This window comes from Mobula hypostoma, chromosome 24, assembly GCF_963921235.1.
Source record: "Mobula hypostoma chromosome 24, sMobHyp1.1, whole genome shotgun sequence".
Lineage (NCBI taxonomy): Eukaryota > Metazoa > Chordata > Chondrichthyes > Myliobatiformes > Myliobatidae > Mobula > Mobula hypostoma.
Window position 1 is genome coordinate 21113382 of NC_086120.1, and position 27245 is coordinate 21140626.

The window sequence follows — 27245 nt, forward strand, 5'->3', positions numbered from 1 at the left end:
ATTGCTATTTGAGTTTTGTACTTGCACAGTTTGGCTTTTGCACATTGGTTGCTCGTCGTCCTTAGATTATGTGTAGCTTTTCATTGATTCTATTGTACTGTGAATGCCCGCAAGAAGATGAATCTCAGGGTGGTATATGGTGACATCTACGATAGGAGGTACCTAATCACTGAGTGTATGTTCAAGGCCTTCAGCTGCTGTCGCCCATCCACTTGAAGATTCAATATGTTGTGTCTTCAGAGATGTTCTTCTGCACAGTGCTGTTGTAATGCATGGTTATTTGAGCCACCTTCCCGTCAGCTTGAACCACTCTGGCCATTCTCCTCCGACCTCTCTTATTAATAAAGTGTTTTTGCCTACAGAACTGCCACTCACTGGATGTTTCTTTGGGGTTTTTTTTTTGCACCATTCTCTGTAAACTCTAGAGACTGTTGTACATGAAAATCCCAGGAGATCAGCAGTTTCTGAGATACTCAAACCACCCCATCTGGCACCAACAATCATTCCAATGATCAAAGTCACTTAGATCACATTTCTTCCCCATTCTGATGTTTGGTCAGAATAACAACTGAACCTCTTGACCATGTCTGCATGCTCTTATGCATTGAGTTACAGGGCCATGAGAGACTGATTAGATATTTGCATTAATGAGTAGATGTACCTAATAAAGTGGCCACTGACTGTATGTACTTTGACAATAAATTCATTTTGGATGTTGAAACAGAGAAATGGAGTGGCTGTACGCGACATTCCAAAATGCCATACAGAGACAGAGCACTATGTTAAGTGAGGAACAGGCACAGAATCAGGTAATGTAATGCGAGGTAGCACATAAAATAAAAGGAGGAGATAAAGAGAGAGAGAGGGAGAGAGAGAGATCAAAGAGTAATAAGCAGTTTGTAAAATTAATAGTTTATCTGGCTGTCATGTTGAAACATTTTGATAAAATGTTCCTCTGCTTAAAAATAGTGAAAATTGCAGATGTAAATGGTCTTGGCAGTTGTTCACTGTCAATTCTGAGCTGAAAATGTCTCCCAGGGTTGTCATGGAAACTGCTGAGGAAAACAAACCTAACACAGTCTGTCCATTTTCAGACCTTTGAACGTGTCCTGCTGCCAAGGCCAATTTAGTCTCATTTCACTTCAGATAACCATTCAATGATTCAGCACAGGATTAGGACATAGACTATTAACTGGCTGGGGTATTGACATTATCCTGTATAGCTTGGGAAAGAAAAAATTCTGTTGGCCGCAAGAGAACAAGACCCAGAAAGGGTAAGTCAATACAGAAACAAAATTGAAGAGAATTGTTGAGAGATGAGAAGGTGGGTATTGATATTGATTAGTGCAGGAACAGGCCCTTTGATCTCTGATGTCTGTGCCAAGCATGAAGCCAAATGAAACTAATCTCTTCTTTGCCCGCATATTCATGTACGGACCTATCTAAAAACCTTTTAAATGCTCCTATCGTCTTTTCTTCCATTGCCAATGTGTTTCAGGCACCTACCAGCCTCCATATAAAGAAACCTATCCCTGCACATCTCCTTTTACCTCAAAGAAGTTGCAGAGGGCTGTAAATCTAGTCAGCTCCGTCTTAGGTACTAGCCTACAAAGTACCCAGGACACCTTCAGGAAGTGGTGTCTCAGAAAGGCAGCGTCCATTATTAAGTACCGCCAGGACCCATGGCATGCCCTTTTCTTACTGTTACCTTCAGGTAGGAGATACAGAAGCCTGAAGGCACACACTCAGCGATTCAGGAACAGCTTCTTCCCCTCTGCCATCCGATTCCTAAATGGACATTGAACCCTTGAACGCTACCTTACTTTTAAAAAACATATGCAGTATTTCTGTTTTTTGCACATTTTTGATCTATTCAAACTACGTATATTGTAATTGATTTGTTTATTTATTTTAATTTAATTTATTATTTTTTTCTACATTATATATTGCATTGAACTGCTGCTGCTAAGTTAACAAATTTCATGTCACATGCTGGTGATAATAAACCTGATTCTGATTCTGAAGGTTTTCCCTCTAATGTGGGACAAAATATTTTGACTTTCTACCGTAACCATGCCACTCATAATTTTATAAACTTCCATCAGGTCTCTCCTCAGCCTCCATTGTTGTGGAGGAAACAATCCAACGCTTGTCTGATGATGGTGGAGTCCATTTGTTGAACTTCCCCTTCATCATTCCCCAACCCCTTTTCCCTCTCTCACCTTATCTCCTCGCCTGCCCATCGCCTCCCTCTGGTGCTCCTCATCCCCTTTCTTTCTTCCATGGCCTTCTGTCCTCTCCCGTCAGATTTCCCCTTCTCCAGCCCTGTATCTTTTTCACCAATCAACTTCCCAGCTCTTTACTTCACCCCTCCCCCTCCCAGTTTCACCTATCACCTTGCGTTTCTCTCTCCCTCCCCCCCCCTTTTAAATCTACTCAGCATTTTTTTCTCCAGTCCTGCCGAAGGGTCTCGGCCTGAAACGTTGACTGTACTCTTTTCCATAGATGCTGCCTGGCCTGCTGAGTTCCTTCAGCATTTTGTGTATGTGTGTTGCAAAGTTTGTCTGACATCTCTCTATAACTAATACCCACTGCACCCTCTCCAAAGCCTCTAAATCCTTCCTGTAATATGTGACTGGAACTGTACACAATTACAGAAGGACAACCTAACTAATGTTTTATGGAGCTGTAACATGACTTCCTGACTCTTAATTTCAGAGCTCCAACTGATGAAGATAAGCATGCCATATGCCTTCTTCACCACCGTATCTACTGGTGTTGCCGCTTTTAGAGAGTTCTGACCTCGGACCCGTGACACCACTGTACATTAATACTGTGGAGGGCCCTACCATTGACTGTACACATTCCCTTTACATCTGACCTCCCAAACCTTACACTTCACAAGATTAAACTCTAACTGCAATTTCTCTGCCCATGTTTCTAACTGATTTATGCCATGCTATATCCTTTACAACGTTCTTTATTGTCCACGCACTACCCATTTTTGTGTCGTTTGCAAACTTACTAACTAAATGTTCTAGAGATTCATCTGTTACTTTTACATATATATGCGTGTGTGTGTGTGTGTGTGTGTGTGTGTGTGTGTGTGAGTGTGTGTTACAAACAACAGATGACCCACCACTGTTCCTTGCGTAACACACTGGTCATGGACCACCACTCTTCCACTCCTCCATCAAGCTAATTCTGAATCCGATTTACCAGGTCACTGTGGGTCCCATGCACCTTAATCTTTTGGATCAGGGTGAAAACCAACAAGTAAGGCGTTCCTAGAAGAGAAGTGTCTCTAACTTGAAATTTTGGCTGGGTGTCTCTTCCTGCAATGTAGACTATTTCAGAATCAGGTTTATTATCACTGACATACAGTGTAATGTGAAATGTGTTATTTTACAGCAGCAGTACAGTTTTGTTCAGTCGTTAAGTCGAGTCTGACTCTTCGTGACCTCATGCACTAGAGGGTCCGTAGGGTTTTCATGGCCAGATACGGAAGTAGATTGCCAGGGCTTTCCTCTGCACAGTTACTGCTGCCCAGGTTGGGACCCGGCTGGGTTTGAACTCAGAACCATCTGCCTCGAAGTCCAGTATTGATACCATTACACCACCAGCCGGCCAGCAGTACAGTGCGATATTTATAAAAATACAAATACATTACAGTGAGATATATTTAAATTAAATAAGTACTGCAAAAAGAGAGTGAAAAAGTGAGTTACTAACCAAATAATCTACATTTTCATCCATTTCTTTATGTATATTACCAACAACAGACGAGCCAGCACTGACCTCCAGCCAGAATAACATCCCTTGTCCAGCATCCTGTTTGTTTAGTGATCATTCGTCAGAGGCAGCTCCTTAGGGGGTAGGGAGGCTTGCTCCCATCCAGTGCTGAAGTGTGGAGGATCCCGGTGTGTAAATATTTCTACTGGAGGGCTGTTGCTGGCAATCAGCCACTAAATGAACTTGACAGAGTGAGGTTCAAAGGCTCAAAGCTTGATTTTATTATCAGATTTTACAGCTCTGAAGGTCTTTGGTCCAACGGTAAGGAGGTCCAAGGGGATTGGAGACCAGGCTCTGGTGCACCACCTTAGCACAGGAACACTCTCCAAGCTCACGCAGATAACTCTGATCACACTCACACACAGACATAGACCACATACACTCCCTTGTACACCTCCACCCTCACTCCATCCTCATTCAGTTTTACTTTCCTCTGTTCCTTCCTATAATCAAGCTTTCCATTCCCTCGATTCTCTTCCCTCCACTCACGTTCTTCTCTCTTTTCCCCATTCTCTTCCTCCCATCACAACCTGGCCCCCTCCTGCTCTCACAGAATCTTGCTGCCCTCTAATTATTGATGCTTTCCCTGTCCATGGCTGGTCCCTGAGGACTGATAGTGGTGAAGTGGAACAAGCATATGATCTAACATGTCTTGAGTTTCCTCTCTGCCCCAGGAGGTAATATTGTCTCTGCCACATTGCTACCAATAGAGAGGGGAGCTCCAGGAAGTGGCTGTCCCAGCCCATTGGCTAGCTACTCAAATTATTGGACTCTTCCTGTTCTCCCTTCATTTTGGCTACATAAATGACCCTGTGTTGGTCCCAATGCACTCACTAAGCCCCTCTAATTTCTAGTTTATCCTGCATTTCCACATTTTGATGCTTGCTCCCTGCACCATCTGCCTGATGTCTTTGTTCTTCTGTTCCGTTGCTGAAGTACCTGATAAATCTTTCACTCTTTGTTCACCTACTGTTGTCCAAATTCTCTGGCAAAATGAATTAACACCTATCTCACACATAGTAATCTTAGCCTACTAACGCTCAAGAAAATCTTTTTTACTGGCATACTTTTTCCCATGATTTTTACTGGAGATTGCACAGCTCCAACATGGGTTTTGCCACCTCTTGCTCAATATTCATTCTGGGCTTCTCACAGCCCTTCTCGCACATTTTCCCCAACGTTCTCCCGGAACCCAGTTCTTTCTTGAGTTCAACACCCCGCCTGATCGCTCTGCTTCTTCCCTGGCTCCACATCCTTGACTTCCATTACCAACCTGTCTTGCAGCCGGTGTCTCCTCTGCCGACTACATAGGAACACAAGAAGATAGGAGCAGGAGTGGGCTACTGACCTACTCAAGTCCACCCCACAATTAAATACAATTTGTGGTTGATCAGCCATAGACCTTATATCTTGCCAGCTCCCCATAACCCTCAACTAGAGATCTTTACATTTACAGTGACCTGGTAATCAAATTACTGGAGGTGCAGAAGTTCTGGCAAAAAAAAACAAATTCCTTATTCTGTGGTGAAGTGCTTTGACTCAAGTCTGAGATACTACAATACCTTAGTGTAACAGTAGACATAAAGCCCTAGACTGTGTCTCTGTTAATTTGTAGAAGGTTCTCCAACTGCCAGCCTTAGTTATAATAAGGAGGACAACTGGAAGAAATTATGCCAGACTTGCAGGTACACTGCTGTCAACTATTTAATCTGATCTCCTCTGTTCTAGGTTGTCTGTCTGTCTGCTTTGATTTCTGTATGTTATGCAACTGTCACGTTGCTGGAATAAATTGATTCTAAAGTTCTCTCGCCAAACGTTCAACAAACTTCCCCTTCCACAAACTCCCTACACACACAGGAGCCTTGTCCCTAGTGAGGACACAAGCCTCTAATAGGTTCAGGGACACAGTAATGTCCTGTCTGCCCAGCATGGCCCCACCCCAACAGGTAGAAGAGCTAAAGACTCTAATTTTATGTCATGTTGTCATGGTTTCTGTCCATAAACACATAACCACTTTATCTAATGGGCAGCCGTAGCAATGTAATGGTTAGCGCAGTGCTTTACAGCGCTAGCAATCACCGAACTGGGTTCAATTCCCACTGCTGTCTGTAAGGAGTTTAAATGTTCTCCCTGTAACTGCATAGGTAGAACATGGCATTTTGGTTTCCTCCCACACTCCAAAGATATATGGGTTAGGGTTCATAAGTTGTGAGCTTGTAGCTGGCGCCTGAAGAGTGGTGACACTCGTGGGCTGCCTCCAGCACAATCCTCACAGTGTTAGTCGTTGATGCAAATGATGCATTTCACTGAACTGTATGTTTTGACGTTTTGATATACGTGCGGCAAATAAAGCTAATCTTTAATTCTTATGTATTGCCAGATGCTAAGCAATGATGACTCCTTTCAGGTGGGCAAGCCTGCCGTCTGCTGGCTTGTGTAAGAACTGCTAACAAAATCTGCAATGCCTCCAAAATAACAAAATATCTCAAGGCAAATCACAAGCCTGTACTCAGACAAAAATTGACACCTGGATTTAGAAGAAATGTTGAGACAAGTAGGCAAAATTAATGAGTTGAAGAGGACAGGAGACACCAGAGTAGGAGAAAGACTTTCAATAATTTCTCCTTCGCCTCCTCCCACATCCATCAAACAAAAGGTGTAGCCTTGGGCACTCGCATGGGTCCCAGCTATGTCTGCTTTTTTATCGGTTATGTGGAACAGTCTATGTTCCAAGCTCAAACTGGTGTCACTCTCCAACTTTTTCTACATTACATCGACGACTGCATTGGTACTGCTTCCTGCACCCACGCGAAGCTCGTTGACTTCATCAACTTTGCCTCCAACACCCACCCTGCCCTCAAATTTACCTGGTCCGGTCCATTTCCAACATCTCCCTCCCCTTTCTTAATCTCTCTCAGCTTAATCACTGCTGTCTATTATAAACCCACTAACTCTCACAGCTTCCTGGACTATACCTCTTCCCACCATGTTACTTGTAAAAATGCCATTCTCTTCTCTCAATTCCTCCGTCTTCACCGCATCTGCCCTCATGAACGAAGGAAGTGTCATTCTTCTTCAAAGAAAGGGGCTTCCCTTCCTCCACCGTCAACACTGACCTCAACCGCATCTCTTCCATTCCATGCACATCTGCTCTAACCCCATCCTCACACCATCCTACCGGGGATAGAATTCCACTTGTCTTCACCTACCACCACACCAGCCTCCACATCCAGCACATAATTCCCCGTAACTTCCACCATCTCCGACAGGATCCCACCACCAAGGACACCTTTCGCTCTCCCCCACTTTCAGCATTCTGCAGGGATCACCCTTTAAGCGATTCCCTTGTCCACTGGCTCCTCCCCACTGATCTCCTTCCTGCCACTTATCCTTGCAAGCAGAACAAGTGCTACGCCTCCTCCCTCACTACCATTCAGTCCTTCCAGGTGAGGCAACACTTTACCTGTGAGTCTATTGGAGTCATTTACTGTATTTGGTGCTCCCGGTATGACCGCCTGTATATTGGTGAGACCCAACGTAAATTGGGAGACCATTTCACTGAGCGCCTACGCTCCGTCCACCAGAAGAAGCAGGATCTCCCAGTGGACACCCATTTTAATTCCACTTCCCATTCCCATTCCAACTTGTCTGTCCATGGCCTCCTCCACTGTCGTGATGAGGCCACACATAGGTTGGAGGAACAACAACTTATATTCCGTCTGGGTAGCCTCCAACCTGTTGGCATGAATATTGATTTCTCAAACTTCCAGTAATGTCCCCCACCCCTCCTTCACCATTCCTCATTCCCATTTCCCTCTCTCACCTTATCACCTCCCTCTGGTGCTCCTCTCCCTTTTCTTTCTTCCATGGCCTTCTGTCCTCTCCTGTCAGATTCCCCCTTCTCCAGCCTTGTATCTCTTTCACCAATCAACTTCCCAGTTCTTTATTCCTCCCCTTGACCCCACCTCCCGGATTCACCTTTCACCTTGTGTTTCTTCCTCCCCTCCCCCCACCTTCCTACTCCGACTCCTCATATTTTTTCCCCAGTCCTGACGAAGAGTCTCGGCCTGAAATGTCGATTACACTCTTTTCCATAGCTGCTGCATCGTGTGTGTGTGTGTGTGTGTGTGTGTGTGTGTTTCAAGACAAGTTGCAGCAGCATGCTAATGTAACGGTTAGCGTGACACTTTACCGTGCCGACAACCCAAGGTTTAGTTCCCACTGCTGTCCGTAAGGGAATTGTACGCAATCCCTGTGATCGAGTGGGTTTCCTGCCACATTCCAAAGGCATATGGGCTCATATGTTAACTGGTCACATGGGTGTAATTGATCTGTGCGGGCTCGCTGGGCTGGAACGGTCTGGTACCATGCCGTATCTCGAAATAAAGACAGATGTTTGAATAATGCAGGATAATGTGTCTTAAATTTAAAACCGCAGAGCTTCACGGCCATGTGTAGGTAACTCATTACAGTGTCCTGTGCAGCTACAGTCTGGCTACCAGAAGATCACTCCCCGTCTCTCAGAAGCCCCACAACTGATGTGGCTGACAGATCCGGGTGTCTTGCACTTGAGCGCACAGCTTGGATCACCATCTACGCCCAGTGGAAGGGGCGGTCATGATTGAATGCTATAAAGTAGGGGGGCGGGAGACAGTCAATGGTGCCCACATCAAAAGTGACAAAAATGTGCTGAGGCTGAACTCTGGTGACCTTTCCAAGGAAGCGGTAGACAACTCCACAACAATTGGACAGTGCCCAGAACCCAGCCCCATTGCTTCACCCTCCAGGACAGAGCTGAGCTGATTGACAGACCCTGAACAGAGGCAGTTGGTCCCTACTCCCTATTCCTCTCCTTGGAGACAGCTCCAGGTGAAGAGGGTTGTGAGGAACACGTGACTCTCATCCTGCATGGAAATGACAATCTCTCACTTGCTCTTTCAGGTCTCCTGATTCCCTCATACGTGGCATCGCTCTGCTCCCACAGAACAGTAACAGTAACCTGCACTTTGCAGTTCCTCTCAAAGCTCAAAATGCTCACATGTTGTACCTCTTCGTTTCTGAGGACAATGAGCTTCTCTTAGCATCATTGGGTCTTTGACTGGCTTCCATGAGTGTAGCAATTTGCTGAGAGTTGGCACCCATCTGATTCAGGAGGACATCAGCCTGTTCATATGTTGCGGTTCCCTTAGATAGGAGCTGTAGCAAGATGGTAGGGATCACACACCTAACTGGATTAGGGCACGGACATATGCCTCCCTCTCTGTCTCCACTCCAGTCGGTGTTCTGTGAGAGGTAACCTATGGCTTTGGCACAACTCTTGAGGTCCTATAGGAGTTTTTAGAGCAGCGTGATCATCTCTCCACTGACTAGCCTTGTTGTATACAATGCTTTATTCCCTCTTGTCCAGGAGCCATTGCCATTCATCACTGGCTAAACTACAACCAGAGAAGAGGCAGCACAAATTAGAAAGAATGTGATGTTGGTGAAATCCTAGGGGTTTAGGGAGCAACCCAAGTCCTCAAATTAGATAACACTGTGTGGTTAAGTAGGGAACTAATTCTAAACATTGAGACTATAGATACAGACTATAGAGGCGGGAGGAGAAGATGGCGGCCCGACGCAGTGCGCGCGGCCGTTCCGAATGATATCGATTATGTGTAACTAGGGGGCCATGCACAATCCGGATTTGATGGAGACAGCTGTGAGAGTACGGAGGAACACCCGGAGTAACTTCTGAAATGCCTGCTTCGCTGCCGCTGCTACTGTGCGATCAAGGATCTCCGGAGACAAAGGCCCCAAATCCTCGGCTTTGCCTATTGCCTGTTGCTGGGTCCAGGGTTGAAGCGCACGGCAGAGATGGTGCTCGGTGCTCGGTGTTGAAGAGCTGGTCGGAGGCTCGGAGTTTTCGGACGGACTCGGAGTCGGACTGTGGTCGGATGCTTCCAGGATGCTGCATCGGCAAGTTGGTGGCACTGGAGGTTCACCGTCTGCGTGAGATGATGGGACTTCCGAGAGACTTTGAGATTTTTACCGTGCCATGGTCTGTTCTTATCAAATTACGGTATTGTTTTGCACTGTTGTAACTATTTGTTATAATTATGTGGTTCTTGTTAGTTTTTAAGTCGGTTTGTCATGTGTTTCTGTGATATCATTCTGGAAAAACATTGTATCATTTCTTAATGCATGCATTACTAAATGACAATAAAAGAGGACTGTGTGTCCTCATAATCTAATCTAATCTAAATCTAGAGCTCCAAACAATCTGCTGGAGGAATTCAGGACCTGATGAAAGGTTTTGACTCAAAATGTCGACAGTTCCTTTCCTTCCCCTCACTTGAGTTCCTCTAGCAGATTGTTAACCCTAATCATAACTGTTCATGGAAACACAAGAGATTTTGCAGAAGCTGGAAATTTGGAGGTAAACACGGATAAAGTGTTGGAGGACCTCAGTGATTCAGGCGGCACTGCCTCAAGAAAGCATTACAGGGACTATCATTAAGGACCCCGACCATCCAGAACACGTTCTCTTTTTTGTAACCATTAGTGGGGAGGAGGCACCCAATGAACTGGGACTGAAGACCCAATGATTTAGGGACAGATTCTTCTCCTCTGTCAATGGATTTCTGAACTGTCCATGGACACATGAACACAACTTCGTTATGCTGTTTTTTTGCACTACTTGATCTGTTTTCTAATTTACGGTGACTTTATGTCCTTGCACTGCACCGCTGCCACAAAGCAACACATTCACATTGGAGCACTTTGATGTTGCTGATCTGATTCTGCTTCTGGAGGGAAACGAACAGTTGCTGAGCACAGCTCAAATGCCATCCCCATAAGTTCGTTGGTGATACAACGGTGGTCAGCAGAATCTCAGACAGTGAAGAGGGGGCATACAGGGGCAAGAAAGATCAGCTGGCTGATTAGTGTTGCAACAACCACCAAGGAATTGACAGTGGATTTCAGGAAGGGGAAGGTGGGGGAACACTCTCCAGTCCTCATCGAGGGGTCAGTCAGCAGTGGAAAGGTTGGACTGCTTCAAGATCCTGGGTGTCAACATCTCTGTCGATTTATCCTGGGCCCAGCATTTAAAAAGAAGGCATGCCAGTGGCTATATTTCATGAGGAGTTTGAGGACATTCAGTATGTCACCAAAGATTCTAGTAAATTTCTACAGAACTACTGTGGAGAGCATTCTAATTGACTGCATCATGGTGTGGTATGGGGCGCCCATTGCACTCAATCAGAAAAAGCTACAGAGGGTTGTGAACCACTGCATAAGGAATTACTGTAAGTTACAATAAGAAACATATAAAAATAAATAAGTAATGCAAAAAGAGAACAAAATAGAGAGGTAGATTTCATGAGTACATGGACGATTCAGAAATATTCGCACTCCTGTACTTCTTCCCTGATGGTAGTAATGAGGAGAGAGCACGTGTCTTGGGTAATGTGGTCCTTAATGATCTCTTTGAGGAAACACTGTTTGAAGATGTCTTCAATGGTGGGGAGGCTAACAACCTGGAATTAAAATGTGTGGTCACTGGGAGATCCTGCTTCCTCTGGCAAACAAAGGGTAGATGTTCAGCAAAATGATCTCCCAGTCTGCGTCGGGTCTCGCCAATATATAGAAGGCCACATCGGGAGGCCCGACGCAGACTGGGAGATCGTTTTGCAGAAGAGACCTAACGCAGACTGGGAGATCGTTTTGCTGAAATACTGCGTCCGGTGCTCCTGACGTGGCCTTCTATACATTGGCCAGACCCGACACAGACCGGGAGATCATTCTGCTGAATACCTACGCTCTGTCCGCCAGAGAAAGCAGGATCTCCCAGTGGCCACACATTTTAATTCCACATCCCATTCCCATTCTGATATGTCTATCCACGGCCTCCTCTACTGTAAAGATGAAGCCACACTCAGGTTGGAGGAACAACACCTTATATTCCGTCTGGGTAGCCTCCAATCTGATGGCATGAACATTGACTTCTCTAACTTCCACTAATGCCCCACCTCCCCCTTGTACCCCATCCGTTATTTATTTATATACACCATTCTTTCTCTCTCTCTCTCTCTCCTTTTTCTCCCTCTGTCCCTCTGACCCCTTGCCCATCCTCTGGGTTCCCCCCCTCCCCCTTTTCCTTCTCCCTGGGCCTCCTGTCCTATGATCCTCTCATATCCCTTTTGCCAATCACCTGTCCAGCTCTTGGCTCCATCCCTCCCCCTCCTGTCTTCTCCTATCTTTTTTGATCTCCCCCTCCCCCTTTCAAATCTCTTACTAGCTCTTCCTTCAGTTAGTCCTGACGAAGGGTCTCGGCCCGAAACGTCGACCGTACCTCTTCCTAGAGATGCTGCCTGGCCTGCTGCGTTCACCAGCAACTTTGATGTGTGTTGCTTGAATTTCCAGCATCTGCAGAACTCCTTGTGTTTACTGATTTTAATTCTGATGGTTTGGGTCAACACCCTTCATCATGATTGGTCATAACTGTTCATGATGGGCAGAAGAAAATAGAAGCAGAGGGCCATCTTGAATCTCAAGCCTGCCCTACCATTGGATATAATCATGGCTAATCTGCCCCAGGCCTCAATTCCTTCTCTGCAGAGGACCCCAGATTTCTCAATGCCCCTAAACCTCAAAAGATTATCTACTTCCTTTTTAAATGCTCTCAGCAGTCTAACCTCTAAAACAACCCTTTGTGCTAGGAAATTCCAGAGATTCATAATGTCTGTGAGGAAATCCCTACATGCTTCAGTTTGAGATGATTGTCCCCTTATTCAATAATGGAAGGATCTCAACATCTAACCTCTTAAATTCTTCTCATGATTCCAGCCGGGTACAGGTGTCAATTATACCCAATGTTTTGATGACAAACTCTGCCATCTTCTTCAGGGACGATGGCTCATGATGGAATCACCCCTGAGGAAGATGACAGAGTTTGTCATCGAAACGTCAATTATAATCGATACCTGTACCCGGCTGGAAGCTCAAGAAAAGTTTATTCATCAAATATGCTGGGAAAGCACTAGATCTTTTTTCATCTACCCTCTTATTCCCTTTTAATTTTTTTTAAATCTTTAGATATCTTTTACATGATTCAATAAGCAGAGGCCTCACTCTTCAAAGAAAACAGGCCTAAGATTTTTAGCTGCTCATAATAGGAGAATGTCTCATCCAAGTGATTAGCTGTGTGAATCGCTTCTGGACTGACTTCAATGCCAATATATCCTTTCTGAAGTAAGGGATTAAAACTGCATGCAGTATTCCTCTTGTAGCCTTGGCAACAACCCCTACAATTCTAACAATACTTCTCTATTTTTAAACTCTAACCCCATAGCAAAAAAAGGTCAATGTTATTTGCCTTCTTGATTACTTGCTACACCTGCATGTTAACTTTTTGTTTTTGATGAGCAAGAACTTCCGGATCCTCTGAACTCCACTCATCACCCAATTTAAATAACAGTCAGTTTTGTTTCCTCCTGCTGATGTGCATGACCTCACACTTCCTTATGTTTGACAAGTTTTTGCCTTTTCTTTCAATTTGCCTATATTTTGCTGCAGAGTCAAGTATGTCCTCTTGCCCATTTTATCTGCTATTAGCAAATTCAACTACCTTGCATTTTGCTTTCCTCCATGTCATTAATATAAATAATATATTAAGAGCCAACATAATGACACACCTTATATCCTTGCAGTCTAAAAAAGACAATTTATTTTAACTCTGCATTCTATGTGATAATCAGTCCTGAATCCTTGTAACTTCCCCCAATACTGTGCACATTTTTTACGTGGCACATTATCAAATGCCTTCTGGAAATCCACATCACTGCAGTTATATAGGTCCCCTACCCTTAACTACCTATTTTATCTTTGAAAAATCCCAGCAAATTTGTCAACATGATCCTGTTGCAGTTCATCAGGTTCTGGCAAGCTTATCTGTCTTTAATCCCCATTACTGCTGTTTTTCCAATACAGGGGCTCCCCAGGTTATGGAAATCTGACTTTACACACATTGTCCCATACATTTATAAAACAATTTTCAAGCTGCTAATAATAACAACAAAATGTTTCACAGTATTCATTCATGACTCTATGTAATACAGATTCTATTAATTTAATTATGAATAGTGGTAGGGTGATTATTCAATGAAATGAAGGGATTATATAAAGTTTATGTGATATGAAATGGGTAGTTATTGTGTGGGCATGTGGCCAAGTGGTTAAGGCATTGGACTAGTGGCCTGAAGGTCGTGAGTTCGAGCCCCAGCCAAGGCAGTGTGTTGTGTCCTTGAGCAAGGCACTCTGTGACGACACTGGTGCCAAGCTGTATGGGTCCTAATGCCCTTCCCTTGGACAACATTGGTGTCGTGGAGAGGGGAGACTTGCAGCATGGGCAACTGCTGGTCTTCCATACAACTTTGCCCAGGCCTGCGCCCTGGAGAGTGAAGACTTTCCAGGTGCAGATCCATGGTCTCGCAAGACTAACGGATGCCTTTAGTTATAGCAAAAGTTATAGAAACACTAGCTTACAGACAGTCCTCTGGTTTACGTAAGGAACCCTCACACTACCAGGGACTGCCTGTACTTTGCTCCTCATGATCACGGCTACTTAAATGTTCTTTTCTATTTGAGGCTTGCCTGTCTGATATGTTTGCTTCATTTGCGTTATCCTTTACAGTGAAAGTTGGCGCAATGTATTGTTTTAAATTTGAAAGGAGGGGCTTTTCCACCTACCTTCCCGCTTCCCTGACTTCACCTATCACCTGCCAGCGCGTACTCCTTCCCCTCCTGGCACCTCCTTATTCTGGCTTCTTCCCACCCCTCACCCCGCTTCCTTTCTAGTCCTGAGGAAGGGTCTCAGCTCAAAATGTTGACTGTTTGTTCCTCTCCATAGATGACGCCTAATCTGATGAGTTCCCCCAGCACTTTGTGTGTTATTTTAAATTTTCTGCCGTCTTCCTGTTTGCCATTGTTAATTACCCAGTTGCATTCACCATGAGCTCCACTTACTTGTTTATACCGTACATGCATCGAAACTGAGTGATATCAACCTGACTCATTTGTAGAATTGGTGGAACTTGGACATTTAGCAAGCTTGACTTGTCTTATACTGAGTGGTCTGGGAAAGTAGAGCTATCCTGCATTTGGTGCTCTCTGGCTACGCCAAGCAGGCGGACAGGGCAAAATCCACGCGGAAGATTCGTTGGAGATGGACAAAAAAGACGGAAAGGATCTGGGTGTGTTTACGTGTTCATTGCCTTGGAGATTTGAAGGTAATTGAAAATGGCTACAGGTGTACTCAGAGCGTTACAGAAATAAACTACCTGTATCCGTCTGAAATGGTGTTTGTGCTGCCCAACTACGATTCAGAACGCTCCTGCCCACAGTCAATGCGATGTATCTGACAGCTCCGGAGTGCAGCCGCGTTCCGCTTTGTACAATCGGCAGTCTCCACCTCCTCTTGGAGGGTTCCGTGAATTTGAACCTTTGGGAGGCGTGGGCTTTGCACTAGGTGGCAGCTTTAGTTCGGATCAGTCTCCGATGAAACAAGAGAGCTTCCCCCACACACACAAAAAAAAACACATAAGACGGCGCTCCATTCAGCGAACTTTCTTTTTTACTTGCTTAACTTTCATCCAGTTTGATGTCAGTTTGTCAGCTGCGTAAATCAGTTTCAGCGTCGACTCTCCAGCAACAGGTCGGTGAGCGGATCTATTACCGCGACGTTTGCAATTGAGAATGTAGTCTGAGAGGTCGGGGGAGGTGGAGGTGGAGGGGGAGGGAGAAATGGGGGTAGAAGGAAGGAGACTGGGATATAATTCCGGAATATAAAATCAATGGAATCACATCAGGAGAGCTAGAAATGAGAGGAGTTCGGGGGGGGGGGAGGGCAGAACAAGGCAAATGTTTCGGCATTAATTTGCATTGTATTTCTGGGAGTTAATGGGGATCCTTTGTATTTACTTTCTACTGAGATGAAATTAACCCCCCCCCCCCCCACCCTTACTGGCTGGTATTTTGGGGATTAACTTTTAGCTACTATACAAAAAAACTACTATTTTAAGATTTGGAGATATTTGTCTTCAGGAACTCAGGTTTTCTGCTTAATAAATTGATGGAGTTCTGCATCTGTCGAGAATAATATCCACTAGACAAATACTTGTATTCCTATTTGCCAGTCCGGCTTCCTAGTTTAAGAAACCTTGATTACCCTAATACTAGAGCTTCACATTTTGTGTTAAGGGTTTTATTTTGCTGTGAATGGGGACCTATCCTTTGATGCAGTAGAAAATGACCTGACTTGAGAAGTTTCAGAGGTTTTATTTTGGTCAGTTGAAGGATCAAAGGGGTCTTTGATCTAGGGTTGATTGAGCTGCTGATAACCAAAACGAGTTGAATTATTGTTCCTCAGTGATTTTAGACCATAAGACACAGGAGCAGAATTAGGCCATTCGGCCCATTGGGTCTACTCTGTCATTTCATCATGCCTGATCCATTTCCTCCTCAACCAAATATTCCTGCCGTCTCCCCGTAACCTTTCACACCCTGACTAGTCAAGAACCTATCAATGCCTGCCTTAAATACACCCAATGACCTGGCCTCCACAGCTACCTGTGGCAACAGATTCCACAAATTCACTACCCTCTGGCTAAACAAGATTCATGCTAATCTCCGTTCTAAATGGACGTTCCTCAATTGCAGGGGTTCCACCTGGGGTCTGTGGACTCCTTGGTTAATGGTAGGGATCAATGGCATAAAAAACGTTGGGAAACCTTGCTCTATTCTGACGCTCTGCCCTCTGGTCCTAGACATCTCCTACCATATCTTGATAAATTCTGTAGGAGTTGGGATATTCAGAAATACATAAACTTGGGTACTTAAATAAAAATTATTCAGGTATTTTGTCGCAGATACTCTACTCTATCAAGCTAAGCATTGACAAGCCCAATAATACTTGTAACCCTCAGGTTGGGCCAGCGGTGTTAACCTTGGGGGAGACAGCCTCCGGCCGGGCAAAACTTAAGAAATCTTGTTTGGCTGGATGCTGTGTGCTGTGTCCCCTGTTACAAATCAGTACTACGAAATAACGAACAGTACACAATATGCAATTAAACGACTGAGCTTTATAATTCTTAATTTGACAAAGGGGTTAGTAAACAAAAAAAAAGAAAAAGGGCCCATTTTAATGAAACAGTCCAATGCGCATGTTGGAGTTCTCAGTTTTCCCGTCTGTTCATTCTCCATTGATTTCTCCTGAATGTCATTGACTCCCGACCCCATTCCATGTCTGCTCAGTGCTGCAGTCTACAACTTCTCCATTCTGGCATCTTCTCTCTCCATCTTCTCCCGAACCAAAATCCCTTCTCTCAGGCACATAAGAAAGAAAAACACCTCCCCTCATTGGCCAGCGCACATTCCAAAGCCCCCGTTATCTCTAGTCATAACCCACTGCAGCTACAGGGAAACCATTACATTAGCAGTGTACCCTTTCCCAGGGCGTTACATACTTGTGAACTGTATTATTGCTAATTTAAATCTCCAACATTATTCTGTAAATCCTTGGATAATACAAGTGCCTAAACTTTAGCCTGAGCTGTGTGGAACTGGGTAAAAGGAAAGGAGTAGCAAGTTTTAATTGTACACGTTTTGGTAGACTGTACAATGCTCTCATGAGGTATGTGTGAGCGAATCTTCGGGTCTATTAACTCCTGACTAGCTTAACTGCATGTGATAGAGGGCTTTTGTCTCTGAGTTGTCCAAAGCAGAATTGGAGTCAAACTTAATGCAGATAAACTGTTAAAGCAGTGCCTTACCTTTAGTCCATTCATTAATATGAATGCTAAAAATGGCACAGTACTTGTTTAAGAAAACTAGCAAGCTCTCTTCCAGCACTATCAAGAACAAGTTACCCATCTCCTTGTTTCTATGTGTATATATTTAAAAAGAAAGTTGCTTCACTTACATTTCATCAAGTGGTCTTCTTTGACATCAATTTGGAACTTGTGAACAATATGATATCATTAATATGGATGTATCTATGCTCTTCTCTGGGCTCTGGTTACTGACTGAAACCTGAATAATTTCTTTGGGGAAATTTAACTTGAACTTGAGAAGCCAGGTGAATTAGGAAAACAACTTTCAGTCAAGGAATTGGCTTGTCAATAATGTCTTGGATGAATGATTGCTAATGAACAGTTCAATAATTTATGTTCTGCTCTTGCACTCCAGCACGTAAAATATTAATGGTGCTTTTGTTTAATGTTGGAGACATTCTGCGTTTAGGGGAACAGACATGGCAGGATCATCTGGCTGGATACTGAAGGTGTTGTGGCAAAGAATACACTTCCTTGCAGAATAAATCAGTGAAAGATGCATGTTCTGGTGATAGGGGTATTTAACCTACAGAAGAAATTCAGATTTTGTTGTCCATGTGGAAGTAAATCATCCAATATGCTTTCTTTCCTAAATCTCCCATTTTTGCATGGGTTCTAATGAAATCAAACCAGTGAACATGCATGGAATCTACATTATTGACCAACATCAAAATAACACGTACGCATCTCCTGTGTTCCATGCTCCAGTGAGATGGAATACACCAATGTGGGAACAGTCATGTATTGGTAGTTTTTTAGTAATTGCAAGACTGAAGGAGTGCTCCAGTGTTTACAATCTTCTGAAAAGATATCGGTGGCCTCCAGGTACAGCAAATAGATGGATTAGAATTAGAATTAGAATTTCTCCATTTATGCTAGCTTTTTCCTGCAAGGTGTTCTGCTATCTCATATGTTGCTGACCTCTGTATAATAATTGGTCATAATTACCTAGGAGCCTTGAAGCAGTAAAACATGGACTTTGATAAACTCTATGCACTTGGCAGAGGAGTCAATGAGAAATGAAAATGGAATTTCTAAAATGTGTTTTGGACTCTTTCCTTGGGGATTTTAAATGCTCAAGAGAGATTGCTGAATCTAGTTATGATTAATGCAAATGCAGGGGGATGTGTTATGTACAACTGCATATTTGGCTGTAGTACCTAGATTTCCCAATTTAGCAGCAGCAAAAGCTTGGATTTGCCACTGACCTTGAAAGTGGCCCTAAAAGTTTTAAATAAACTGTATGGGGTGGATTTGCCCTCTTCAATAGAATTTGGGATTGAACGTCCCTTTATAAGTATAGTATCCAAAAATGCAGAACTTCAGGGTGGCAGAGTAATTAGATTAAGAAAAGATGTCTCAGTCAGAAAACCAATAAATAAAAATTACTGACTTTAACAATAACATTTTTGGAGCTTAGAAAAATAGAGGGCTATGGGTAAGCCTAGGTAGTTCTAAGGTAAGGACATGTTCGGCACAGCTTTGTGGGCCGAAGGGCCTGTATTGTGCTGTAGGTTTTCTATGTTTCTATGTTAATGAAATAATAATCTATACATTGTTTTGGGGGCCTGGGGACAATAATTGTGGCCTTAAGCAACACAAAGTAACTCAGTAAATCAGGCCGAATCTATGGAGAGGGAAAACAGTTGATGTTTCACACTCTTTATTAGGACTGGAGAGGAAGGGGGCAGAAGCCAAATTAAGTGGGTGGGGGAAGAGGGGGAGGATGCTGAAAACCTGTTCTGACCAACTGGCTGGAGTGTTCAAGGACTTCCTCAACCTCTCACCACTGTAGTTGCTTTAAAAGGAAGAGCAGGGTGTGCTGCCTCCATGACATTTTCCCTGTAGCACTCAGATCTACTGTAATAAAGTGCTTTGACAGGTTGATCACGGCTAGAATTAACCTGCTTGAGGAAGGACCTGGACCCGCTACAATTTTCCTTCAGTCACTCACTGCTGTAGTCTGAGGTTCCCACCTGCTTCAAAAGAGCGTCAATCATACTAGTGTCCAAGAGCAGGGTGAGGGGCCTCAATTACTATTTCCCAGTTGCAATCACATCTATTGTGATGAAGTGCTCTGGTCATGGCCAGGATTAACTCCTGCCTAAACAAGGCCCTGAACCTACTGCAATTTGCCTACCAGCACAAACAGGTCTACAGCAGATGCAATTCACTGGGTCTCCATTCAGCCTTGGACTACCTGGAGAACAGCAGTATTTGTGTCAGGCTGCTGCTTATTGATTACAGCTCAGCATTCAACAGCCTCAACCCCTCAGTACTACTCTACAAGCTTCAAAACCTGGGCCTCTCTACCTCTCTCTGCAACTGGATCCTTGATTTCCTCATCAGGAGACCACAGTCAGTTTGAATTGGTGATACCATCTCCTACTCACTGACAATCAGTACAGGTGCACCTCAAGGACGTGTGCTCAGTCCACTTGCTCTGCAGTCATGACTGTGTGGATAGGCACAGCTCCAATGCCATCTGTACATTGCCGATGACACCTTTGCTGTTGGCAGAATCTCAGATGGTGACATGGAGTCATACAGGAGTGAGATGGATCAGCAGTTTGACAGGTGCTGCAGAAACAAACTTGCACTCAACATCAGTAAGAATTCACTGAGGACTTCAGGAAGGGGAAGTCGTGAGAACACACCAATGCTCATCGAGGGGTCGGGGTGAAAGAAGTGAGTAGCTTCAATTTCCTGGGTGTCAACATCTCAGGGGATCCATCCTGGGTCCATGATGCAATCCTAAAGAAGGCATGCGAGGGGCTCTACTTCATTAGGAGTTTGAGGAGATTTGGTATGTCACCAAAGACTCTGGCAAATTTCTATAGATGTACTGTGGAGAACATTCTGACTGGTTGCATCACTATCTGGTATAGAGGCTGCCAAGCACAAGATTGAAAGAAACTGCAGAGGGTTGTCGATTCAGCCAGCTCCATCTCGGACACAACCCTCCCCACCATCAAAGGTGTTTGCAAAAGGTATCGCCTCAAGCAGGCATTAAGGACCCTCAGCATCCGAGATATGTCCTCTTACTGGGGAGGAGGTACAGGAGACTGAAGACCTATACTCAGCTTCTAACCCTGTTCCATCAGATTTCTGAACGTTCTATAAACCAATGAACACCACCTTGCTATTCCTCTTTTGCACTCTCTTTTTCCCTAAATTGTAGTAATTTACAGGAATATCAAGTGGATAGTCAGAGGCTTTTTCCCAGGGCTGAAATGGTTGCCACAAGAGGGCACAGGTTTAAGGTGCTGGGGAGTAGGTACAGAGGAGATGTCAGGGGTAAGTTTTTTACACAGAGAGTGGTGGGTGCATGGAATGGGCTGCCAGCAGCAGTGGTGGAGACAGATACGATAGGGTCTTTTAAGAGACTTTTGGATAGGTACATGGAGCTTAGAAAAATAGAGGGCTATGGGTCAGCCTAGTAATTTCTAAGGTAGAGACATGTTCCGCACAACTCCGTGGGCCGAAGGGTCTGTATTGTGCTGTAGGTTTTCTATGTTTCTAATTTTTTGTGTCTTACACAGTCCTGCTGCCACTAAACGACAAATTTCATGACAACCTGTTTATAATTCTGACTATGCACTTATAAGGGTGGGGTGGGGTGGGGGTGTTGACTGGACAATGTTGACATTTAAGATTAGGTAGTGGAAGGCAAAGGGAATAAAGGTTTTGTGTGTGGGATAGTTGTATGGATTTGAGCCCATGCAAGTGGAGGATCAACACTGAGAGATATGCTGTAACTTTATAATTCTACGGTGTTTAAATATCATTATGCAGGTAATGAATATAGGATTTGGGGAGAGGGTGGCATTAAAACAAACAAGCTGACAATTTTGTCCCAATCTGAATGCTGATCTTTTCTCATACAGGAAATAATTGGGGCATTACACCTGTTAGCTGGACAACTTACCTATTTTGATATTTAAAATATCTGGAAATATGCAAATTATATGACAACCATTATACTTTTTTTTGAGATGGAGGCATTGAGTGGTTCACCAACAAGGTTTTGTCAGAAACAATTGCTTTAATAGTTTTGGATCTGAAAACACCTTCATTCTTGAGTTGTTTCCCTTGTTCCTCCGAAATCTCCAGTGCATCCAACATTCACACTGCTCCTTGATCTGATTTGTGTGATGTGTACTATATTTAGCCTTCATGCAAATTCACCAGTCTGAACCCATTTGATTGTCAGGTAATCTAATACAAACCTGACAATATATGGAGAAAAAGAAACTGCAGTCCTCAGATTAAAACACCAGACTTTCAAGGTGGGATTTGAACTGCTCCACAGTGAGTAGAGGATGTGTATTTTGGCCACAGTACAGTGGTGGTGGAAGAAATAAGGAATATATGAGGGGATGTCCTAGGATATCCAATCAAGTCAGCTGTTTTACCCTGGATAATGTTGAGCCTCTTATGTTGGAGCTGTTTATCAGGCTAGTGAAGAGAATTGCATTGTACTGCTTTCTCTCAATGTTTTCATTATCACCACCATCAACACCACTCTACCCATGAAAGAAGTCAGCTTCACAAAAAACTGCAGATGCTGGAAATCCAAGTAACACACACAATGCTGGAGGAACTCAGCAGGCCAGGCAGCATCTATGGAAAAGAGTACAGTCGACGTTTCAGGCTGAGACCAAAAAAGAGGGGCAAAAAAGGGTGTCAGCTTCTAGCAATTCAGAGCAGCAGTTTTGGAAATTAACAGCCATGTGTGATTATCAATTTCTCCATGTACGTTTTTGTTTCCCCAATGGTTATTGTTAATGGTATCCTATTAGGTTTCTTTTTACGCCCATATTTATTACAGGGCATGATCAGTTCATACTCAATGCTTGATTCAGTGGATTAGCAGCACTTTGCATCTCTGATACTCTTTTAATAGTCAATTTACATCTGTAACATATTATCTAGGTGCCTGATTTTATTGCAGCCTCAAGTGATATGTGCAATTTTTGGGAACAAAGCAATTTGTGGAAGCGGCTCTGATGTGGGCTGCTGAGGCTTTTGTTCAAGTGGCTTCCATGAGAAACGATGGAGACCAATGGGAGTTTCTTGGGAACTTCTCTGTCTTTCTTTATTGCAGCAGAGGAGCAGTGAGAATGGATCCCAGGGCAGTGGTGAGCTCCTCTTGAATGACGTGGAAAGTCAGGGAGACCTATGTAGTCAAAGTTGAGGGGCAGCAACTGTTCCTGAACCTCCTATATCTTCTTCCTGATGGTAGCAGTGAGAAGAGAGCGTAACCTGGGTGGTAGGGGTCCCTAATGATGGATGCTGCTTTCCTACTACAGTGTTTCATGTGGATGTGCTCAATGGTTGGGAGGGCTTTACCCATGATGGACTGGGCTGTATCTACTACTTTTGGTAGGACATTGGTGTTCCCATACCAGGCTGTGAGGCAGCCAGTCAATATACTCTCCACCACACATCTATAAAAGTTTTTTAAAATTTTAGATGTCATTCCAAATCCTCACAAACTTCTAAGGAAGTAGAGGCGTTCTCATGCTTTCTTCATAGTTGCACTTAATTGTACTTGCCTGAAATGATAACACTGAGGAATTTAAAGTTGCTGACCCTCTCCACCTCTGATCCCCTGAAAAGTTTCAGGTATAAGGGTGATGAACTTAGATCATGGATCAATATGTGGAACTGTGGCATTGTGGGTGTTACAGTGATTTGGCTGTCAAAAGGGCAGGTATGGCCGCTGGTTGGTTCTGGGGTTTAGATGCTTCAAAGGGGACAGGAAAGGAGGTAAATAGTGGGAAGGGGGTAAATAGTGGGAAGGGGGTAGTATTGCTGATCAAGGATAGTAACACAACTTCAGAAGGGAGGTTGTCATGGAAGGTTTGTTCACTGAGTTGGTGTGGATGGCAGTCAGAAACAGGAAGGCATCGATCACTCTGCAGGCCTCCCAAGAGCAATGTGGACACTCAGGAGCAGATCAATAAGCAGATTTTGAAAAGGTGAGAAAAAATGGCAGAGTTGTTGTCATGGGTGGTTTCAACTTCTTTAGGTTGTTTGGCACCTCTTGGGAGCAAGAGGTTTAGATGGGGTAGAATTTGTTAGGTGTGTCTAGGAAGGATTCCTGATACAATGTTATTAGGCCAAATAGAAGAGAGGCCAAACTGGATCTGATACTAGGCAATAACCTGGGTTAAATGACCTATTGTTTGGTAGGTGAGCATTTCAGAGACAGTGACCACAACTCCCTGACCTTTAGCATAGCCCTGGACAAGGGTAGGAGCACATGGTACAGGGAATGTATTTAATTGGGGGTGGACTCATCATCATCATCATCAGGTGCCATGCCCAGTTTGAGCTTTGACTGCCATGGCCCACACACTCCTGTTTCGGGTCAAGTGGATCAATTCATTGGTATTCATTTCCAATTCTCTGGCTGCTGTCTCCATCATCATTTGTCTTTGTCTTCCTCTTGCTTTCTTCCCTTCAATCTTTCCCATAATTACCATGCATTCTAACTCCTCTTTCCTAATCATATGTCCAGTGAAGTTACGTTGCCTTTTCATGATCTCATACATTATTTCTCTTTTTGTGTTTGCTCTGTTCATGACATCCTCGTTAGATATTCGTTTTGTCCATGATATTCTTTGCATCCTCCTCAAAAACCACATCTCTGTACAACAATTCTTTCCTCATGTTTCTAGATATTGTCCAGCATTCTGAGCCATATAATATAACTGGATAAAAGTAACATTTCAGTACTCTGAGGCGGGTTGTCATGCCTAGTTTAGTATTGGTCAGTATCCTCTTCATTCTCGTAAAGGTGCCTTTTGCCATCCCTATTCTTCTTTCCATGTCCATGTCCAAGTCGCACCTGCCATCTGATGTCACCCAGCTTCCTAAGTAGCAAAAGTTCTGTAATTGTTTTATGTCTTCCCCATTTATTCTCAGCCTGCGGATAGGATTCTTCTTCTTTTTGTATATTATCATACATTCTGTCTTTTTGCGATTGATAGATAGACCCATTTTTGCTCTTTCTTCAACAATTATATCAATTAAGTTTTGTAGTTCCTCCTCCGTACTTGCAATTAACACAGTGTCATCTGCATAACTGAAATTATTGATGTTTTCACCACCAACTTTGATTCCCAAGATGTCTCTTATTTTTTGTAATATTGTTTCACCGTATACATTAAATCAGGGGAGAAAACACACCCTTGTCTAACGCCTCTCTTGATTTTCATAAACAGACTCACTTCTTCATCTATTCTTACAGCAGCAGTTTGTTCCCAGTACAGATTTCTGATTAGGCGGAGGTCTTTCAAATCTAGATCTAGAGTTTTCTGTAATATTTCAAATAACTTACTGTACTTCACTTTATCAAATGCTTTTGTGTAGTCGATAAAACAAACAAACAAATCTTTTTGCACTTGAATCGCTTGTTCTGATAGTATCCTTAACATCAATATTGTATTTCTTGTACCTTTGTCTTTCACAAAACCATGTTGTTCTTTGCCTATTTCAGATTGTCTATCCACGGCCTCCTCTACTGTAAAGATGAAGCCACACTCAGGTTGGAGGAACAACACCTTATATTCCGTCTGGGTAGCCTCCAACCTGATGGCATGAACATTGACTTCTCTAACTTCCGCTACTGCCCCACCTCCCCCTCGTACCCCATCCGTTATTTATTTATATACACACATTCTCTCTCTCTCCCTCCTTTTTCTCTCTCTGTCCCTCTGACCCCTTGCCCATCCTCTGGGTTTCCGCCCCGCCTCTTCTTTCTCCCTGGGCCTCCTGTCCCATGATCCTCTCATATCCCTTTTGCCAATCAACTGTCCAGCTCTTGGCTCCATCCCTCCCTCTCCTGTCTTCTCCTATCATTTTGGATCTCCCCCTCCCCCTCCCACTTTCAAATCTCTTACTAACTCTTCTTTCAGTTAGTCCTAAAGAAGGGTCTCAGCCCGAAACGTCGACTGTACCTCCTCTTAGGGATGCTGCCTGGCCTGCTGCGTTCACCAGCAACTTTGATGTGTGTTGCTTGAATTTCCAGCATCTGCAGAACTCCTCATGTTTGTGGAGGTATTCAATGATGGATTAGGGATGTGTACGAGGAAAGTTTAAGCAAGCTGGAGCTTTTCCCTTTAGAGCAGAGAAGGATGAGAGGTTACTTGATAGAGATGTGTACAGTGGTAACAGGCATACATGGAGTAGACAGCCAGCATCTTTTTTCCAGGGCAGCTCTGGCTAATATGGGAGGACATATTTTTAAGGTGATTGAAAGAAAGTATGAGAGGGTGTTGTCAGAGGTAGGTTTTTCCTAACGGGGTGGTAAGTACTTGGAGTGTATTGTCGGGGCGGTGGTAGACACAGAAGAGTTAGGAACACTTAAGAGACTCTTGGATAGGAACATGGATGGAAGAAAAGGAGGGCTATGTATGAGGAAGGGGTTAGATTGATCCAGAAGTAGCTTGAAAGGTCAGTACATCATCGTGGATCAAAAGGCCTTGCTGTTCTATGTTGTATCTTCTAAAATTTCAGATGCATAGATCCAAATCTAGAAAGAAAAAAGCAGGAATGCTTAAGGTGCAAATACTTTAGCTTTCTTCACAGTGGTAGGTGAGGATGAGGCAATCTTTCTGTTCTACAGCCCCTCCTACCTCCCATTGAAGTTGGATTCTAAAGCAGTATTTGGATGAAGTGTGAAGACTTGGGTAGGAAGAAGTTAAGGGTCAACTGAGGGGTTGACTTTATAACTGGAATAACCAGGTCGCTGTAAGGAACGCTGATGTCAACAAAGTAGGAGACAACATGTAACAGGGAGATTAGGAAAACAGGTACACCTGAAAACAAGTATCACTGAATGAGCAACATTCAGTCATTTACTGTATCTAGAATTCGTTTCTCTTTTATCTGGTTGCCTTTACAACACTGGCCTTTGAATATCACTGCCAGAAACTATTACACAGAAAGCTGGAAAAGAACCAAAAATCTTGTGATAAGAGTAATTAGCCTATTTGAGGTCAATAATATTTAAGATTGGTATTGATAATGTTGTTAATATGTTTCAACTGATAAGATTAAAATGCTCTGTATAGGCTGGATTTGATTTTCTGTTGCAATGGAAGGACAAGGGTCTTTTAGCATTTGTAGAATTTGTGTTACTGGCACATTCAGCAGTTATTGCCCTTCCTAATTGCACCAGAACAAGTGGTGGTGAGCAGCCACTCTAAACAGCTTTGAGTGCCTATGATAAAAGCAACCCCATAACGCCCTAAGGTAGAATTCCATTGCAAAGGTGGCAAGTCTAAATCACAGTGAGAGACTTGAAGGTGGTGGTGTTCGTCTGCACCTACTTCTTGTAATCTCAGGCATATTGGGAGCTTTTGCTGACTATTGTTTGCTTCTTTGCTTCAGCGTGCCTGTTCTCCCTTATGCACTGAAGGCATGGTGCATGGGATTGGGATGGAGTAATGCATACGAATCAAGCAGTCATGTCTCTTGGATGATGAGCAACACACACAAAATGCTGGAGGAACTCAACAAGACAGACAGCATCTATGAGGGGAATAAACCATCAATGTTACGGACTGAGAT

The 27245-nt window shown here is 43.7% G+C and overlaps 1 protein-coding gene and 1 long non-coding RNA gene across 6 annotated transcripts in view; one reads left to right on the plus strand and one right to left on the minus strand.

The window, feature by feature from the left end:
• Window positions 1–15247, minus strand: part of LOC134337436 (uncharacterized) — a 37160-nt gene extending 21913 nt beyond the window's left edge. For both annotated transcript variants that reach the window (XR_010015995.1, XR_010015996.1), the window contains exon 1: window positions 15114–15247. This is a non-coding gene — a long non-coding RNA (uncharacterized LOC134337436). The remainder of the gene's footprint in view (window positions 1–15113) is intronic.
• Window positions 1232–27245, plus strand: part of LOC134337435 (ceramide synthase 2-like) — a 106590-nt gene continuing 80576 nt past the window's right edge. The window contains exon 1 of one of the 4 annotated variants that reach the window (XM_063032438.1): window positions 1232–1274. The gene's annotated coding sequence lies outside the window, so the exon portion shown is untranslated. Of the gene's footprint in view, window positions 1275–14628; window positions 15063–15319; window positions 15488–27245 lie in introns of those variants that run through there. The other 3 variants (XM_063032436.1, XM_063032439.1, XM_063032435.1) reach the window with 3 other exon arrangements.